Source organism: Monodelphis domestica, chromosome 1, assembly GCF_027887165.1.
Source record: "Monodelphis domestica isolate mMonDom1 chromosome 1, mMonDom1.pri, whole genome shotgun sequence".
Lineage (NCBI taxonomy): Eukaryota > Metazoa > Chordata > Mammalia > Didelphimorphia > Didelphidae > Monodelphis > Monodelphis domestica.
In genome coordinates, this window is record NC_077227.1 from 278007114 (window position 1) to 278027136 (window position 20023).

Genomic DNA, 20023 nt, shown 5'->3' on the forward strand with positions numbered 1-20023 from the left:
TCTATTTCTTTTCTTTGTCCTGCTCATAGTTTAATCAAGCTTCAGTAATCACATTATTGCCACTTTATACTATCTCGAATTTAAATCATAATGAGCTTCGAAGTTGCTACTTGTTTCCCTCTATTTTATGGGGGGGGAAAGGCTTCTTTTTTGTTTAGGAAGATTGGCCCTAACTCCTTGCTTCATTTTTGTTCTCAGCAGCAAAGGCAGACTCATTACCAAACCAAATGTTTAGGTCTCCCACACTGAAGAAAGATCCCTCCATTTAATTCAGAGAAGTCTTTTGAGATAGAAAGCTGTAGTTCACAGAACTGCTGACCAAAGCACACAGCATATAAAGGGTAACAAAACAAAATAAAAGATATACCTCCTCTGAGATTAGCTCTGCTTCTGAATTCTTGATAGGGTAAAGTGCATTTCACCACCACTGAAATGTAGCTACTTCCGGTATGGTGTGAAATCAAAGAGTTCCTGACTAAATAGGTACATTTTTTTTTTCACAAAAGGAATATAGCAAGTCCCACTGCTGCCCATTTCAAAACCTTTTCTCTCCAAGTAGCTGACACAGTCTTGTGTCTGCTTGGGGTTACATTCTAATTCCCATTTAGGAAAAATACTTATCCATTCTCTAATGCATTTAAGCAATGCCTAGGCAGTTTACTGTAGAAAGTAAATTGCCACTGGAATGACCTCCAGGAACTGATGCAGAGTGAAAGGATCAGAACCAGGAGAACATTGTACACAGAGACTGATACACTGTGATACAATCGAATGTAATGGACTTCTCTACTAGCAGCAATGCAATGACCCAGGACAATTCTGAGGGATTTATGAGAAAGAACACTATCCATATCCAGAGAAAGAACTGTGGGAGTAGAAACACTGAAGAAAAACAACTGCTTGATCACATGGCTTGATGGGGATATGATTGAGGATGTAGACATTAAACAATCACCCTAGTGCAAATATCAATAATATGGAAATAGGTCTTGACAAATGGCACAAGTAAAACCCAGTGGAATTGCTCATTGGTTATGGGAGGGGGTTGGGGAGAGGGAAAGAATATGATTTTTGTAATCCTGGAAAAATACTCTAAATTAATCAATTAAATAATTTTTTTTAATTACTGCAAAGGGTCTTTTACATGAGAGGCAAATCTAAGGACTTATCCTTTGTTAACAGAACACATGCCCTCTTAATAAATGATTTTTTTTTTAATTTTTAAGTAAGTAAATTGCCACTTCCTAGCTGTGTGACTCTAGGCAAGTTACTTAACTCAATTGCCTAACCCTTGTCACTCTTCTGTCTTAGAATTAATACTAAAATAGAAAGTAAGGATTTTTTAAAAAAGTAAATTGCATCATGCAAGTGAAAGAAATTTAAAGGAACTGATGTAGAAAAATGTTATAATAGATAATAGGGTGAAAACTCCAAGCATTTTGACTAACAGCTCTCTCTTTATTAAAAAAATCAGAGAATATGTTTAAGATCTAAGAGGCTAACTAATCTAACCTTCTCACTTGAGAGAGTGGAATTTGAATCCAAGAAATATAAATACAGAAGCCCAAAGGCAATAGAGTGGCCAGTTAGTGGCAAAACCTGGACAATAGAATCACAGAATCAGAAGGTATTCAAAAGGCATGTAGCAAGCTCCTCTTGAAGGCAAGGATTGTTTTCCATTTTGTTTTTATAAAACCAACAGCACCTAGTAACTTTTTAAAATTTTTTTGTTGATCCAGATCTATGATTTCATTAGGCAGGGAAATCCTGGTTTGCAAACTTCTTTCACCAATGCACATTGACAATTCACTTCTGATAGTTGCCTGGATTACTGAGAGGTTAAGTTACCTGCCCAAGGTCATGCAACTGGTATGGGTGTGAGGTAAGTTTGATGATTTGAGCAGGATGAAGAAAAGAAATAGAAGTTATTAGCATCAACTATAAAGATAAATTCCTGTTATACTTTGTGAATATGTTGCTGCAGAATAGACGGATAGATATATACTTTCCAGAAAACAGTAAAATTCCTCTTTATTGACTCTGTATCTCTGAACAAATTTGGTGTGACTTTCTGTACAATAATCAAGTACATAAGTATTTCCTTTTGGTGAAGGCTAGGAGTGTAAGGATAAGTAGGAATTAGAATGTGTCAACTAGGGGTAAAGGGAAATGATTATTCAGGCAGAAGTGTGACTAGTCAAATTCCTTTTTGCTAGAATTGAATGACACTGAATAATTTGTATCTGATATAACTTCGAAATCTACCTCTTCTCCACCTCCTCAGGAAACCTGCCTACACTATTATGTGATGAAACACTGACACTATGACTAAAAAAACATTCTTAGACTTGAAATCCTGAGTAAATTACAGAGTGAGAATTATCTTAGGGACAGCTCTCTCTTAGTTACACCAAATAATATGAAGCTCAAAATGCAGAAAATTCAGTGATTATAGGAAGAGAAAAAGTGAAAGATCTTATTGTAAACCAGAGAAAACAAGCAACCTATAGAAGAGGACAAAGGGGGAGAAGAGATCCAAGGACAAGGATTTCTCAGAGAATTCCTCTCAGAAGTGTTGGCATGGAACCCTGGGTACACCCTAAACTCCACAAGTAGAAAATTCCTTTCCTTCCTTGCATTCCTGTAATGCTGAGGAAAATGTGACTCTGGACATCAGAGACTCACAAGAAGGCAAGATCACCGAGTGAAATCTATTCCTTGAATTCTCCCCTAGATTTTGAGATTGACATAGATATACATCTTCTGGTTACGCTCTGATACCATGGGCTTCTAATCTAGGACAGCTACTCACCCCCTAAACTATGCCAGTCGCCCCTTGTGTCTTCAGGACACAAACCCCAGCATAACAAACATCCCCCACTCCTGTCTAACCTCATTCTATTCCCTCATTCCTGGTCACCTTGCCCCTGTTGTCTAAAGATATAAAAGACACAGGATACATCTCCTGGTTAGGCAGCATCCTTCCTATGCTGTCCTCTCAGCCACTTCAACATGAATTCCAAATTAATAAATTTCTCTTTTTATTTCTAAGCTAAATTATGGCGTACTGCATTCTTGCAAAGGGTATATGTCCTGAACCCCAGGGGCTCACCTCTAGCCCCCCAGAATAGCATCATGAGGAATTCTCTTACTCTTTTTGACCATGCCCAAGGACCCATCCTTAGAATTAACAAAAGTCAGTTAAAGACAAGAAGTCTTGGTGGAGGAGAGAAGAAATTTTGTCCAATCCCAGTAATCTGAGAGGACCCAAAATAGGAGCAAGGGACAGCTAGGTGGCTTAGTGGATAAAGAGGCAGGCCCAGAAACAAGAGGTCCTATGTTCAATTCTGGCTTTCTAGTTGTATGACTGAGCAAGTGACTTAACCCAATTTCCTAGCCCTTACCTCTCTTCTGCCTTGGAACTGATACTTAGATTCTAAGATAGAAGGTAAGGATTAGTTTTGGAAAAGAAATATAGGAGGGGCCTCTTGAATGAAAAAGATTGGTAGCAAACCTGATTTCAGTAAAAGCAAAAGAAAAATCATCAGAATGAATCCTTGAAAAAGGCAAAAGCTGGAAGAAGGAAATACGTAGAAATATTTGAAAAAAATAATCATCTCCTTAGAGACATTGTGTGCTGGATCTGGAATTAAGGGATATGAATTCAAATCTTTGTACTGCCAATTAATTTATGTGTGAATTTGGGCAAATTCTATATTATCTCTAAACTTGTTTTCTTCATCAGTAAAATAAGATGCTTGACCGGATGACCTCTTAAATCTCTTAAATGTCTTAAAAGGTGATACAATTATGACAAGCACATCAAAGCAAAGGAAAATAAGGTAAAATCAGTTGAGGCAGAGAAAGATATTTGGGTCAAAGAGGTAGCACAATGGATAGAGCACCAAATCTGGAATCAGGAGACTTGGATTCAAATCTGGCCTCTGACTATAGCTGTATCAGACCTAGTTGTGAGACCCTAGGCAAGTGACAACCCCAATTTCCTAGTCCTTCTATTTTGAATTGATATTAAGGGAGAAGGTAAGGGTTAGAAAGAAAAAAAAAAAGAAGGGAAGATCTCTTTGTCTCTGTCTCTGTCCCTGTCCCTGGCTCTGTGTCTGTCTCTGTCTCTGTCTCTCTCTGTCTCTCTCTGTCTCTCTCTGTCTCTCTGTCTCTCTGTCTCTCTGTCTCTCTGTCTCTCTGTCTCTCTCTCTCTCTCTCTCTCTCTCTCTTTCTCTCTCTTACACACACACACACACACACACACACACACACACACACACACACATGCCAAGAGTGAAACAATGATGGAAACCTCCAGAATGGTGGATAAGTGTTGTCTAAGAATTAAGTGAAAATCTCAAAGAAATAAGGGCAGAAATTGGAAATCCTTTTAAAATATTTTTTCCAGTTTCATGTAAAGACATTTTTAACAATCGTTTTTTAAATTTTTGAGTTCCAAAATGCAGACATGCAAAATGTATTTCCATATTAGTCATAGTGTGAAAGAAAATAGCCAAAAAATAAAAATAAAACATGAAAAATATAAAGTAAAAAATAGTATCTGCATTCAAACTCCCTAAGTTCTTTCTCTGGAAGCAAATTCCACTTTTCATCTTAAGTCCTTTGACATTGTCTTGGATCACTGTATTGATCAGAAGAGCTGTCATTCACAATTGATCATCCCAGAGTATTGCTATTTGTCTAATATTCTAGTTCTGCTCACTCCTCTTCATATCAGTTCATGCAAGTTTATCCAGGTTTTTATGAAAGCTTACTGTTCATCATTTCCTATAGCATAATAATATTCCATCACAATTATATAGTACAACTTGTTCAGCCATCCCCCAATTGATAGACATCCCTTCAATTTCCAATTCTTTGCCACAACAAAAAGAGCTGCTATAAATATTTTTTAGATATAGATTCTTTTGTTGTGAAAGACAGGCCTAATAATCACAATGCTGAATAAAATGGTATGCATAATTTTATAGGCCTTTGGGCACAGTTCTAAATATTTCTCCAGAAAGGTTAGATCAGTTCATCATTATATCAACAGTGTAATAATGTTCCAATTTTCCTACATCCCCTCCAAGTCTGTCATTTTCCTTTTCTGTCATAACTAATCTGATATGGGTGAGGTGGTGCTCAGAGTTATTTTAATTTTCATTTTTTTCTATTTTCAGTAGCATTTTAGAACATTTTTCATATGACTATAGATAGCTTTGATTTCTTCTTTTGAAAACTGCCTGTTTATATATTTTGACCATTTGTAAATTGGGGAAAGGCTCTTATATTTGTAAGTTTGACTCCATTCTCTATTTTTTGAGAAATAAGGCTTTTATCAGAGAAACTTGCTGTAAAAATTTCCCCAGTTCTCTGCTTTCATTTTAATCTTGGCTGCATTGGTTTTTCTTTGTGCAAAACCTTTTCAATTTAAGTAATCAAAATTATCCATTTTATATCCCCTAATATTTTCCATCTCTTATTTTTTCATAAGTTCTTCCCTATCCAAAGCTCTGGCAGGTAAACCATTCCATGCTCTCCTGATTTGCTTTTGTTATCAATCTTTATATCTAAATTATGTGCCCATTTTCATCTTGTCTTGATATGCAATATGAGATGCTAATTTATGCCTACTTTCTGTCAAACTTATTTCCTGTTTTCCCAGCAATTTTTGATGAATGGTGCATTCTTGGCCCAATCTTAGATCTCTGAGTTTATCAAATACTAAGTTACTATGGTCATTTACTACTGTGAATTGTGTACCTAGTTTGTTCCACTGATGTATTACTTCATTTTGGGGGCAATACCAGATTGTTTTGGCAATTACTGCTGTTTTTCCAAAAAAACTAATATTTTTATCCAACTACATGCAGAAATAATTTTTAATATTAGTTTTCTGACATTTAATGATCCAAATTCTTTCCTTCTCTTCCTCTTTTCTCCCTTCCCTGAGGCATCAAGCAAAATGATGTTATATATGTGCTATCATGCAATACTGATTTTTATATATGTCATGTTGTGAAGAAGACATATGTCACACATATAAGAAAATACTCATAAAGGAAATAAAGTGAAAAATGGTATACTTCAATCTGCATTCTGAATCCATCAGTTTCCATTATCACTGTGGATATCATTTTTCATCATTGAATCCTTGGAGTTTATCTTAGATCCCTGCACTGCTGATAGTAATTAAGGCATTCACAGTTGGTCATTATGCAGTATTGACATTACTGTGTACAATGTTCTCCTAGTTCTGCTCATGTCACTCTGCATCTGTTCATATATGTCTTTCTAGGTTTTTCTGAAATCATCCCATTCATCATTTCTTATGTCACAATATTATCCCAATATAATTATATGCCATAACCTGTTCAACTATTCCCTGATAATTATTGCTTTGTAATCTAGTTTAAGATCTTGTATGGCTTGGCCACTTTCCTTCATATTTTTTTCATTGATTCTCTTGATATTCTTGACCTTTTGGAATGTGGTTATAATATTCCAAGAGATTTCATTTGGGGGTCTCTTTTAGGAAGTGATCAGTGGATTCTTTCAATTACTATATAACCCTCTTCTAGGATATTAGGGCAGTTTTTTCTGGATAATTTCTTGAAATGTAATGTCTTGGCTCCTTTTTCTGATCATGGGTTTCAAGTACTCCAGTAATTCTTAAATTGTCTCTCCTTGTTATGTTTTCCAGATCAGCTATTTTTCTAATGAAATCTTTTACATTTTCTTATATTTTTTCATTTTTTCATTTTGTTTTATTGTTTATTGATGTCTCATGAACTCATTATCTTCCATGTACCCGTTTCTGATTTTTATGTAATTATTTTCTTCATTGAGTTTTTTTTAACCCTTTTTACATTTGGCCAATTATACATTTTAAAAAGTTTTCTTCTTCAGTGAATTTTTGTACATCTTTTTTTTTTCATTTTGCTTTCTTTACTAAACTACTGAAGCTTTTTCATGATTCTCTTGCATCACTCACATCTCCTTTCCAAATTTTCCCTCTTTCTCTTTTTTCCAGGAGTTTGTTATGGGCCTGAGACTCGATTCCCATTGTTCTTTAAGTCTTTGTCTATCACCATTTTGAAATCACTATCTTCTTCTGATTTTGTGTTTCAATCTTTCTTGTCACCATAATAACTTTTCATGGTCAAGTTCTTTTTTTATTGTGATTTACCCATGTTTCCAGTCTATTTCTTGGTTTTTAACTTTATGTTAAAGTAACTCTTTGCCCTCAAGATGGAAAGGGTACTAGCTCAAGTTTCAGGTTTTTGTGATGCTGTTTTCAAAGGTAGATCTTGGAGTTTGTAAGTTTTTAGGTCTTCTAAGGGTTGAATGAAGTAGAGAGTGTTGGTCACTGTTCTGCTGGCCTGTGCTCTGGTCTGTGCATAACAAGAAGTACCCTTTTCCAATAAAGAACTGTAGTCAGGGGCCTTGCTCCTTTTAGTGCTTCTCCTTAAACTGGGACTATATCCCAGCATTGCTTATGGGTAGTGCCTACTGCAAGTGCCAGCAAAGGGTCCTCTCTAATCTGCTTCTGACCATCTCACTTTCTTACTGTCTATTGGGTGAGAGTTCCCAAAGCCACTGTTACAGACGCACATGCCTTCAAGGCCTGCTACTGGATTGTCAGGTTACCTGTGCTAGACTATGCTCTATTCTCAGTCCAGTGAGAAAAACCTTTCCTACCAACCTTCTAAATTGCCTTGGTCTGAACAATTGTTATACCTCATCCTTTTGTTGGTTCTACCTTTTGGAGAATTCATTTTAATGTGTTATTTTAACATTATTTGGAGGAGAATTCAGAAGAACTCAGGTAATAACCTGCCTTTATTCTATCCACCATCATGATCCTATCCTCACAAAGGCTTTTCTATGACCTTAGATGATCAAGAAACGACATCAGCATGGTCACAGGCTACCAGGAATCTGTCATATGTCAAGGCAGTCATAACTTTATTCTTAACCATTGGTCTCAACCAATCCTAGGGAAAACTTTCTTATACTTATATGTGTATGCATATGTGAGTATATGTGCATATGCACATGTGTGTATATATAACCACAATAAGCACAAGAATCACTATTGAATCAGAGGACCATGGTTTTTGCCTTTTCACTCTACTTTTAAGAAATACCTCTTGATTCTGGAGCCATACTATGAACTGAGTACAATTCTGAGGGAATCTGACCTCTAAAGAGAGGGGTAGGTTCTTCCTCAAACTCTCTGGCTTTACATTCCCACCCTTAGAGGAAAATTACATTAAAAGGTTGTATTTAACCCACGTGTAGCTTCTCACCAACAAAGGGAAACAAGGTATTTGATATACATTGTAGATCAGATATAAGACTGTTATTTATTTCCTCTGCACAAAAGAAAATTTTAGCATACACAAGAATCACACATATATATTGACTTGAAAACTTGAAAAAAGCAACAGAAATAACATAACTACTATCATATTCTCCTGGAAAGTTACATCTTAAACTTCATAACATGAAGCATTTTGTGGAACTACAGAATAGGCAGTTTACACTTTATATTTCCTCTGAATTGTACAGACAATTCATATTAGGTCAATGCTGTCTGGCAAACCAAGACAGAAGTTCAGCTTATCCTTCTGCTGGTGATTATCCACTCCTCCTACTGCCAGTTAGATCCAAAATCCTACAAAAATACTTTTAGAAAAAGAAGCTGTCATTTCACCAAACAACAGCCAAGGTTAAAAACAGCTACATATGGATGGATTCGTCCAATGTAACCAAGTTGTTTATTTCTGTATGGAGTCTATGTAGTGGTTTAGATCCAAGAACAGAATCAAAAGAATTTGTATCAGTGACATACTCATTTACTCAGCCAATAATGTATCAACAAAGAAGGGTCAAACAAATTCTGAGTAACATGGAGTTGTTTGGGTAATTGCCACTTGAAATTATAGAAAGGTTATCCTTAAAAAGACTGAATTTGCCAGAAGAAAACCAAACTAGAGATCCTATAAATTAAGGGAGAAATTAATAAAATCGAAAGTGATACAACTATTGAGCTAATAAACAAGACTAGAAGCTGGTACTTTGAAAAAACAGACAAAATAGACAAAGTACTAGTCAATCTAATTTAAAAAAGGAAAGAAGAAAGGAAAATTAACAGCATCAAGGATGAAAAGGGGCATCTCACCTAAAATGAAGAGGAAATTAAGGCAATCATTAAAAAGTACTTTGCCCAACTATATGGCAATAAATATACCAACCTAGGTGATATGGATGAATATTTACAAAAATATAAATTGCCTAGACGAACAGAAGAAGAAATGGATTTCTTAAATAATCCCATATCAGAAAAAGAAATCCAACAGGCCATCAAAGAACTTCCTAAGAAAAAATCCCCAGGGCCTGATGGATTCACCAGTGAATTCTATCAAACATTCAAAGAACACCTAACTCCAATACTATACAAACTATTTGACATAATAAGCAAAGAGGGAGTTCTACCAAATTCCTTTTATGACACCAACATGGCACTAATTCCAAAGCCAGGCAGGCCAAAAACAGAGAAAGAAAATTATAGACCAATCTCCCTAATGAATATAGATGCAAAAATTCTAAATAGGATACTAACAAAAATACACCAGCAAGTGATCAGAAGAATCATTCACCATGATCAAGTAGGATTCATACCAGGGATGCAGGTCTGGTTCAATATTAGGAAAACCATCCACGTAACTGACCACATCAACAAGCAAACCAACAAAAATCACATGATTATTTCAATAGATGCAGAAAAAGGCTTTGATAAAATACAACACCCATTCCTATTAAAAACACTAGAAAGCATAGAAATAGAAGGGTTGTTCCTAAAATAATAAAGAGTATATATCTAAAACCATCAGCTAATATCATCTGCAATGGGGATAAACTAGATGCATTCCCAATAAGATCAGGAGTGAAACAAGGATGCCCATTATCACCTCTACTATTTGACATTGTACTAAAAACACTAGCAGTAGCAATTAGAGAAGAAAAAGAAATTGAAGACATTAAAATAGGCAAGGAGGAGACCAAATTATCGCTCTTTGTAGATGACATGATGGTCTACTTAAAGAATCCTAGAGATTCAACCAAAAAGCTAATTGAAATAATCAACAACTTTAGCAAAGTTGCAGGATACAAAATAAATCCACATAAGTCATCAGCATTTCTATATAATTCCAACACAGCTCAGCAGCAAGAACTAGAAAGAGAAATCCCATTCAAAATTACCTTAGACAAAATAAAATAGTTACAAATCTATCTCCCGAGACACACACAGGAACTATATGAACACAACTACAAAACACTCTCCACACAACTAAAACTAGACTTGAACAATTGGAAAAACATTAACTGCTCATGGGTAGGATGAGCCAATATAATAAAAATGACCATCCTACCCAAATTCATCTATTTATTTAGTGCCATATCCATGGAACTTCCAAAAAAAATTTTTACTGATTTAGAAAAAACCATAACAAAGTTCATTTGGAAGAACAAAGAATCAAGGATATCCAGGGAAATAATGAAAAAAATACAAAGGAAGGGGGCCTTGCAGTCCCAGATCTCAGACTATATTATGAAGCAGTGGTCACCAAAACAATCTGGTATTGGCTAAGAGACAGAAAGGAGGATCAGTGAAATAGACTCGGGATAAGTGACCTCAGCAAGACAGTATATGACAAACCCAAAGATCCCAGCTTTGGGACAAAAATCCATTATTTCATAAAAACTGCTGGGAAAATTGGAGGACAGTGTGGGAAAGATTAGGTTTAGATCAACACCTCACACCCTACACCAAGATAAATTCAAAATGGGTGAATGACTTGAACATAAAGAAGGAAACTATAAGAAAATTAGGCGAACACAGAATAGTACACATGTCAGACCTTTGGGAAGGGAAAGACTTCAAAACCAAGCAAGACTTAGAAAGAGTTACAAAATGCAAAATAAATAATCTGGAATACATCAAATTAAAAAGGTTTTGTACAAACAAAACCAATGTAACTAAAATCAGAAGGGAAGCAACAAATTGGGAAACAATCTTCATAAAAACCTCTGACAAAGGTCTAATTACTCAAATTTACAAAGAGCTAAATCAATTATACAAAAAAATCAAGCCATTCTCCAATTAATAAATGGGCAAGGGACATGAACAGGCAGTTAGTTCTCAGCCAAAGAAATCAAAACTATTAATAAGCACATGAAAAAGTGCTCTACATCTCTTATATTCAGAGAGATGCAAATTAAAACAACTCTGAGATATCACCTCACACCTAGCAGATTGGCTAACATGACAGCTATGGAAAGTAATGAATGCTGGAGGGGATGTGGCAAAGTAGGGACACTACTTCATTGCTGGTGGAGTTGTGAATTGATCCAACCATTCTGGAGGGCAATTTGGAACTATGCCCAAAGGGTGGTAAAAGACTGTCTGCCCTTTGATCCAGCTATAGCACTGCTGGGTTTGTACCCCAAAGAGATAATAAGGAAAAAGACTTGTACAAGAATATTCATAGCTGCGCTCTTTGTGGTGGCCAAAAATTGGAAAACAAGGGGATGCCCTTCAATTGGGGAATGGCTGAACAAATTGTGGTATATGTTGGTGATGGAATACTATTGTTCTAAAAGGAATAATAAAGTAGAGGAATTCCATGAAGACTGGAACAACCTCCAAGAAGTGATGCAGAGCAAAAGGAGCAGAACCAGGAAATCATTATACAGAGAGACTGATACAGTGTGGTACAATAGAATGTAATGGACTTCTCCATTAGTGTCAATGCAATGTCCCTGAACAATCAGCAGGGATCTAAAAAACACTATCCACAAGCAGAGGATAAACCGTGGGAGTAAAAACACCAATGAAAAGCAACTGCTTGAATACAGGGGTGGAGGGGATATGACTGAGGAGAGACTCTAAATGAACACTCTAATGCAAATACCAACAACATGGAAACGGGTTAGAAACAGGAACACATATGAAAACCAGTGGAATCATGCGTCGGCTATGGGAGAGGGAAAGGTGTGGGGGCGGGGGGGGGGGGAGGAAAAGAAAATGATCTGTTTCCAGTGAATAATGTTTGGAAATGACCAAATAAAATAATGTTAAAAAAAATTAAAGAGCTATCTGTTAAAAAAGAAAAAGACTGAATTTGTTCATCAATGTAGATTTTTCAAAGTATGAGAAACTGTCCAACATATCACTGCATGGTGTAAAAATGTATCACCTGCTGAATATGTAACAATTTACCTGGTAACACAATTTTAGTTCAGAAACTCATTATCTTTCATGGACTGAAGACTAATCTCAATTACCACAGAAACAGACATCAGAACATCTTAGACAATTCAACCACTAAAGTATATTGGATATATATCATTGTTAGAGATAATGAAGGTAATCATTAGGACATAACATTTATTCTGTAAATATTTTAAAGCAATATTTTGATAGATATTTTTATACCATATACTCATAATCCTCAAGCTTCATGAAACAAAAAAAAATCAAAATAATGAAATCTAGCAGAACTCAAAGGCATGCAAGAATCAAATAACATACATGTGATTCTTGTTGTCCTATATATTACTGGAGTTGCTCCAAGAATATCATTAACCTAAGTGTATAGTTGGAAAACCTTGAACCCCAGGACTGTGTTCCCCAGAATTCCTTTTGTATTTCCCAGCATCCTTTTCCCTTCATTTACGTGTGTCTTTATGTGATTCATTATTTTGTTATTGTCATTGGTTATTGTTTTCTGTGACTCCTCTCTTACTCTCTCTTCTTTATCAAGACTGTGGCTGGAGTTAGCTCCCTTTTAACTCTAATTTTTATCTTAGTAAATCTTATAAATATAATACTTAGGTTATTGTATATTAATTTTAATTCTCACATAAGGAAAGGTTTTATATAATAACACTTTTATTCTATTATGTTCTTATTCACAAAATCATTTTAACTCTCACTTCATTTATTAAAAAATTGCTAACAATTATATAGCATTTTAAAATTTGTAGAGTTCTTTAAAAAACATTGTCATCTGAGCCTTATAAGTCTGGGAGACAGGTGCTACTATTATTACTAGTAGATGACAAAATTGAGACTGAGAGGTTAATTTAACCAATCCCACAACCAGTAAGTATCTGAAAAAGATCTTGAACTCATGTCTCCATGATTCAAAGTTAAAAAAAAAGAACTTGATCCATTTAACAGCCAGGTGTTTCATTGCTTCTGCACACCAGCAGAACCCTCTGTGCTCGATCTTTGATTTCTTTTTCTAGAGTAAAGCTGTAGGCCTTTGTTCAAGTGTCCTTAGTAGAAGCGTCTACATGGTGCTTTATTGGCTAGACTATATCCCCAGAGTCCACCACTGCCTCCTTATGTCAACTTGAATTGAAAAAATAACTCACTGATTTTTTTTCTTTGATTTCCTAATCAAGATTCTGTCTGATATATTTTTAAGATATTTGTAAAATAGTTGTGAAGGGGAGCAAGGCTGTACTACTTCCTTCTACTCTACCATCTTGGCTTATTTCAGTTCTTCTAGTATAGTTATATTAATTTGTTAGTCATTGGAGAAAGATCTTAAATTCAAAGTACCAGCCGTAAAATCAGTATTTATAAATGGTATAAAAACTTCATTATTCTTAGTCCTTTGTGTGATATTATCAACATCAATGATGATATAGAAGATAGCCAAATAGGAATGAAGCACTTCTGCATTTCATCTCTTCTATAAGTTACAGTGACTAGAGGGGGGGAAATCATTATCAGGTGGCTATCTGGCTGGCAAAAAGCCCCTAGGAGCTAACTCTCAGGGGTTTAAGAAAGGAAGTTGTAAGAGAGAAACCTTTGGCAGAAATCAGCTGCAAAGAGAAAGCACAGGGGAAGGGCAGAGGAAAAAAATCAAGATTCCAGTGAGAGAACAAAAGCTGAGAGAATTCAAAACTGCCAGCTCACCTCACTTCTCCAGCTGAGAGCCTGAGAAGAGGATTTCTGAGGCTGGGGGTCCCTCTGAATATCAACTGTTTCCCAGTGAACCCCTGAAATCTCTCACACACAGCTTGAGACATCATAGACTGAAGGAGCTTGAAGGAAGCTGTCTACTGAGAAACTTCTCTCCAAAGATTATTCTCCACCTCTCTCCCAAACTTGTCCTAAACTCCATTACTATAACTAGATTAGCTCAGGAATAGTGACTGAGTCATCAGCTGATCAGAAGAGGGGTCAAGGCCAAAAAGTCTGGACCCCTGAGATTTGGAGGGTCAGTCTGCCAATCAATAGGGATTCCTATTACCCACTTTCTTTACCTAATACCTTCATCTCTCCCTTCCCTGAGTGATCCCAAATAAAATGTTACTACTTAGATCAGCTTTGCCTTGTTCCTGACACTAAGGAAGGGGGATGAAGATTTGGGGAGAACTATACCTTTTCCCAAAAGGGAGGGTTAACTCAGGATCCTAGGTATCCAAACAACTAGATCTAAAGGAATGATCCCCTCCTCTGGGCAGAGGAATAACTTCAGGTTTTGGGAGGGAGAAGTGGCAGTTGGTGTATTTGAAGGACCCAGAGACAAGGAGGTCCATCTGGTCTCTCAACTATAGCCGAGGCCAAGAAGGGAAGCTATGTGCCATTTCACTAAAACTCTTGTCTCTAGTTTTAACCTCCAACTCCCAGAACTACTCTCTGAGGACACATACTCTGTCCCCCAAAGAGACAAAGCCGAGTTACCTTCCCCAAGGGGAAAAGAGGAGAAGATCAATCTCTTCCCTCTCTTCATTCTCTCATTTCTCTCTCCAGTTCCCCAGTGTATGTGTGTGAGACCCTTTTATAGGTCATGTGTTACAGGGGGAAATATATTGTTTTGTATAAATTACATCCAAAGTCTTTCTTATAATTTAGTAGAACCAAGGGGGGGAGGAAAAGAAAATTATCTTTGCCTCCAATGAATAATGTTTGGAAATGACCAAATAAATAATGTTTAAAAAAATAAAATTTAAAAAAAATTTAGTAGAACCTACCAAAGCCAATTTCCTACTAGCATAGCTTTCAAATCTATTGTTACTTCTACACCATAATGAAACATTTACCTAGGACTTTCATGGAGGAATTTTTTCTGTGTGGAAGAAAAGAAAACACCACCAATGAACTTCTGCTGTATTCACCTGGAGTAGTTGCACATCAACTTTAATGAAATTCAAAAGATATCTAATAAGCATCTACTATGGGCAGAGAATTGTTTCAGGTATTGTGAAAATGGAAATATTTTAAAAGATGCAATATTTTGATGGAAATAAAGTCTATAAAATGATATATAAATGCATAAAAGGAATAGATACAAATTACTATGCAAAGCCAAGAGGAAGGATTGTTATTGACTTATGGAGAAGGAGCTAGGGGAATTGAGAAAATTTCATGGAGAAACTGGCATATGAGCTACAACTTAAAGAAAAATTCAAGGCTTACAATCAGGTGATATATTGGGTATCCTACATAATATGCATCTATTCACTTTTTCTATTTGTTTTCTGAAACTAGTGCCAAGTAGATATGATAGAAAAAATATTTACCAAGAATTCTCTTGTTTAATCAAAAGATTGATGTCACACCTACAATCAAGGTTATAAGCCCAGATATATTTTCCATTAATGAAGAGAAGGGAAAGTAGAAAGCTTTTTTGACCAAATATGAAACCTTCAACTGGCGATTCTTGTCTTGTAAGACAAACTATTGAGAAAATAGTGATTCTCACACTGTGACATCTCTAGCTCTCATTCAGATAATAACAACTGAAGTTGCAGAGTTTGCAAGAATCCAGAATTCTCTAGTCTAACTAGGTCTTTAATGACAATTACTGGTCTTTTCACATTAAACAATACTAATTAGGAAGCTACTTTCTATTCAGGGCTTTACTGTAATCAGCCTTACTTTCCCTTGCCCTATCTGACTCCTCTCCAAGGAACAATGTGATAAGATGAGAACTTGCCAAGATAGTGTAGGAATTCCACAGAAGAATAAAGCCACACACTTCAGTAACAGTGATAGAAAGTATTCACAGCAGGCTTATTCCACAGCCAATATAGATGGCATAACCACTTGTCAGATTCACAGTTTTAACTTCAGTTTTTTAGGAAAATAGCACATGCCTTCTCTCCTTCCTACTGAGAGTGAATCACTCTTGCCAGCTCTCAAGCAGAGAGAGCTTGGCTAGACTGGTAGCACTCAACTATAGTCTATTGAAGTTGGTTAACAAGAAAAATTTCAGGTTTTCTATCTGTACTCAGATTCAAGAAAGAAAAAATATCAGTCAGAAGGATTTTCAATTTGCATATTAGAATTTGTGGCATTAATAAATCTTTGAAGACATTCAATCATAACAGAAAACCACAGTGAAAGGCAATAAGCTCTGTCCCCTTTATTACTTCAGATATAGGGAGAAAAATGACTTTTTAGTGCTCCTAGATATCAGATGTATCTGGCTCTTTTAGGTAAATGAAAGTGGATATCCTTTCTCATACTCTATATCATTGTTTTTAGTATTTAACATTTTGTAAAACCACATATTCCTGAAATACAATCATTTCTCTCCCATCAGCAACAACTTTCTACTGGATATTTGGACAAACCAGTCCTGTTGCAAGTGAAATTAAAAAGTCAAATTATGTTTTAATATCACAAAACAAGAATGTTCAGGTTTGAGTATAAGTGCTTAAAGCAAGATCTGAAAATAATTCAAATAGCCACCAGCATGACCAAATCTCCATTGTTCGTTCTGAAGAATATTTCTTCAAAATTCAAAGGATATTTTTTTTTCAAAAAATGCTTTTCTAGGCAAAACCATCAATTTCTCAGCTGTGTAGCTTTTGGCATAGTTCTCCTTTGTTCACCCTTCCAATTCACCCTGGGAACTTCTAAAAAGGATTTTTTAAAATATGAAATGAGATTATTGCAAAAGACTTTCCGTTTTTGCACACCCCCTTTTTCCTGTAAGTTCCAAAAACATTAAATTGCTAAGACCTTAAAAGACAATATGTGTGTGTTTGGGTTTTGGGGGGATAGAGTCAAGATGGCAACTTAGAAGCAGCAAAAATTCAGGCCTCTGAAAACCCTTTCTTAATGATCACAAACTGAATGCACATAGGGGACTGAAATTCAAACTTAACAACAGGACAGAGGTGGGGAACCCTCCTTCTGGACTTAATTCAAAAGGTACTCCCCCCCTCAAAAAAAAAAAAAGCTGGAATACGAGAACACTCAGGTCTAAGGGGAAGGCAGAAGGAACGCCCCAGGGCCCCTCTCCCAAAACACAGAGCGCTGATCCCCCAGAGGCAACAGGAACCTCTGGGCAGGCAAAGGAGCTGGTCTGGAGGGTGTACCTTGAGAGCAACCTGGGCCAGGCTCAGAGTATCCAACACAGGCAGCAGGGAAGCAGCCAGAGAGAAACCAAAGAGCCTGCAGCCCTCTGGCTGGGTCCTTCCATCTGGCTCCAGTCTCACCGGAGGTTTTTGCCTCAGGGCACATCTACACCAACCCAGTTGAACCTAATCCCATCAGCTGTCCTCAAAGCTCAGGGAGGCCAGCACCCCTCTCCCCCTAGAGTGCAGGGCCTCCCACAAGGACAGGAAGCTCTGGGCGGGCAAACACACTGGTATGCCATGCGGACAGTGCTGTGCCAGGCACTATAAAAAAAAAAACCAAAAGAATGAAAAAACTGAGGAAAATATGAAGCATCTCATTCACAAAACAGAGGATTTAGAAAATCGTTCAAGGAGAGACAATGTAAGAATCATTGGTCTACCAGAAGACCATGACAAAAGAAAAAGCCTGGACATTATACTACAGGAAATTATTAAAGAAAAATGCCCCAATACCCTAGAACAGGAGGGAAAAGTGGAGATTGAAAGAATCCACAGATCACTTCCTGTACTTAATCCCCAACTGACAACACCCAGGAATGTTATACCCAAATTCAAGAACTATCAGACCAAAAGAAAAGATATTACAAGCTGCCAAGAAGAAGAAGTCATTCAGATACCATGGAACCACAGTGAGGATAATGCAGGATCTGGCTGCATTCACACTGAAAAACCAAAAGGCATGGAATATGATATTCTGGAAAGCAAGGGAACTAGGTCTACAACCAAGTATCAACTCCCCAGCAAAACTGACTATATTCTTACAGGGGAAAGTATGGTCATTCAACAAAATAGAAGAATTCCAAGAATTCATAAAGAAAAGGCCAGACTTGAACAGAAAATTTTATGTCCAAACACAGAAATCAAGAGAATCATCAAAAGGTAATTAAAAAAGAGGGGGGAAAAGAAAAACAAAACAAAACAAGACAAATTTTAAGCAACTCAGTAAGTTAAAATGATATGTATTCCTATAAGAAAAGGGGTCTTTGATAAACTTAAAAACTGTTGTTATTACCTGGGCAGCGAAAAGAAGTACACTTAGAGGGAACAGTGACAATCTATATAGGATGAAACGATAAGACATAAATAGGTATATTTATAGGTATGCATAAATACATACAAACGTTTGTGCGTATATATATATAACTAGAGCTAAAATAGGTTAATATTAAAAGAAATGGGAAAAGAAACAAATGGGGGTAAATTTATATGTCACAAAGAAGCTCATGGTGGGAGAGGGAAGAACATCAACACACTGGAAGGATAAAGAGGTCAGAGACAGGAAATACTCAACTTTTACATGCTTTGAAATTGACTCAAAGAGGGGGAAAAAATCCAATCCATTGGGGGAAGAGAATAGATTTGCGCCCTATAGGGGAGTAAAAGGGTAACAAATGGTCTGGTGGGGAGGGAAGCAGTACAAGAGAGGGAGAGGGCAGGGGGTAATTTTAGAAAGACTACAGGGAAAATAAGGGGGGGGAATAAGAAGGGAGGGGGTAAAAAGGGAAGTAAAATAAGGGTGGGAACATAGGGGACTGTTTAAAAGCAAACATTGGTGTAGAAGGAAATAGTGAAAAAAGAAAAGGCAGGAACAGGAGCGAAAACAAAATGCTGGGAAATACAAAGCTAGTAATCATAACTCTGAATGTGAATGGAATGAACTCACCCATAAAACGCAAGCGAATAGCAGAGTGGATTAGAATACAAAACCCTACCATATGCTATCTACAAGAAATACACATGAGGAAGGTAGATACACATAGGGTGAAAGTAAGAGGGTGAAGCCAAATCTATTGGGCATCAACTGACAAAAAGAAGGCAGGAGTCGCAATAATGATATCCAACAAAGCCAAAGTAAAAATAAATCTAGTCAAAAGAGAGAGGGAAGGTAATTACATCCTGATAAAAGGCAGTATAGACAGTGAGGAAATATCTGTACTCTACATGTATGCACCAAATGGCATAGCATCCAAATTTCTAAAGGAAAAACTAGAGGAACTCAAGGACAAAATAGATAGAAAAACTATACTAGGGGGAGACCTGAACCTTCCTCTATCCGAACTAGATAAATCAAACCAAAAAATAAATAAGAAAGAGGTAAGAGAAGTGAATGAAATCTTAAAAAAATTAGAGTTAGTAGACATGTGGAGAAAAATAAATAGAGACAAAAAGGAATATACCTTCTTTTCTGCAGCACATGGTACATTAACAAAAATTGACTGTGTATTAGGGCATAAAGACATTGCTAACAAGTGCAAAAGAGCAGAAATAATAAATGCAACTTTCTCAGATCACAATGCAATGAAAATAATAATTAGTAAGGCAACATGGAGAGGTAAATAAAACATTAATTGGAAATTAAACAATAAAATTCTCCAAAACCAGTTAATTAAAGAACAAATCATAAAAACAATTAATAACTTCATTGAAGAAAATGGCAATGATGAGACATCCTTTCAAAACCTATGGGATGCAGCCAAAGCAGTACTCAGGGAGAAATTTATATCCTTGAGTTCATATATTAACAAATTAAGGAGGGCAGAGGTCAAAGAATTGAGAATGC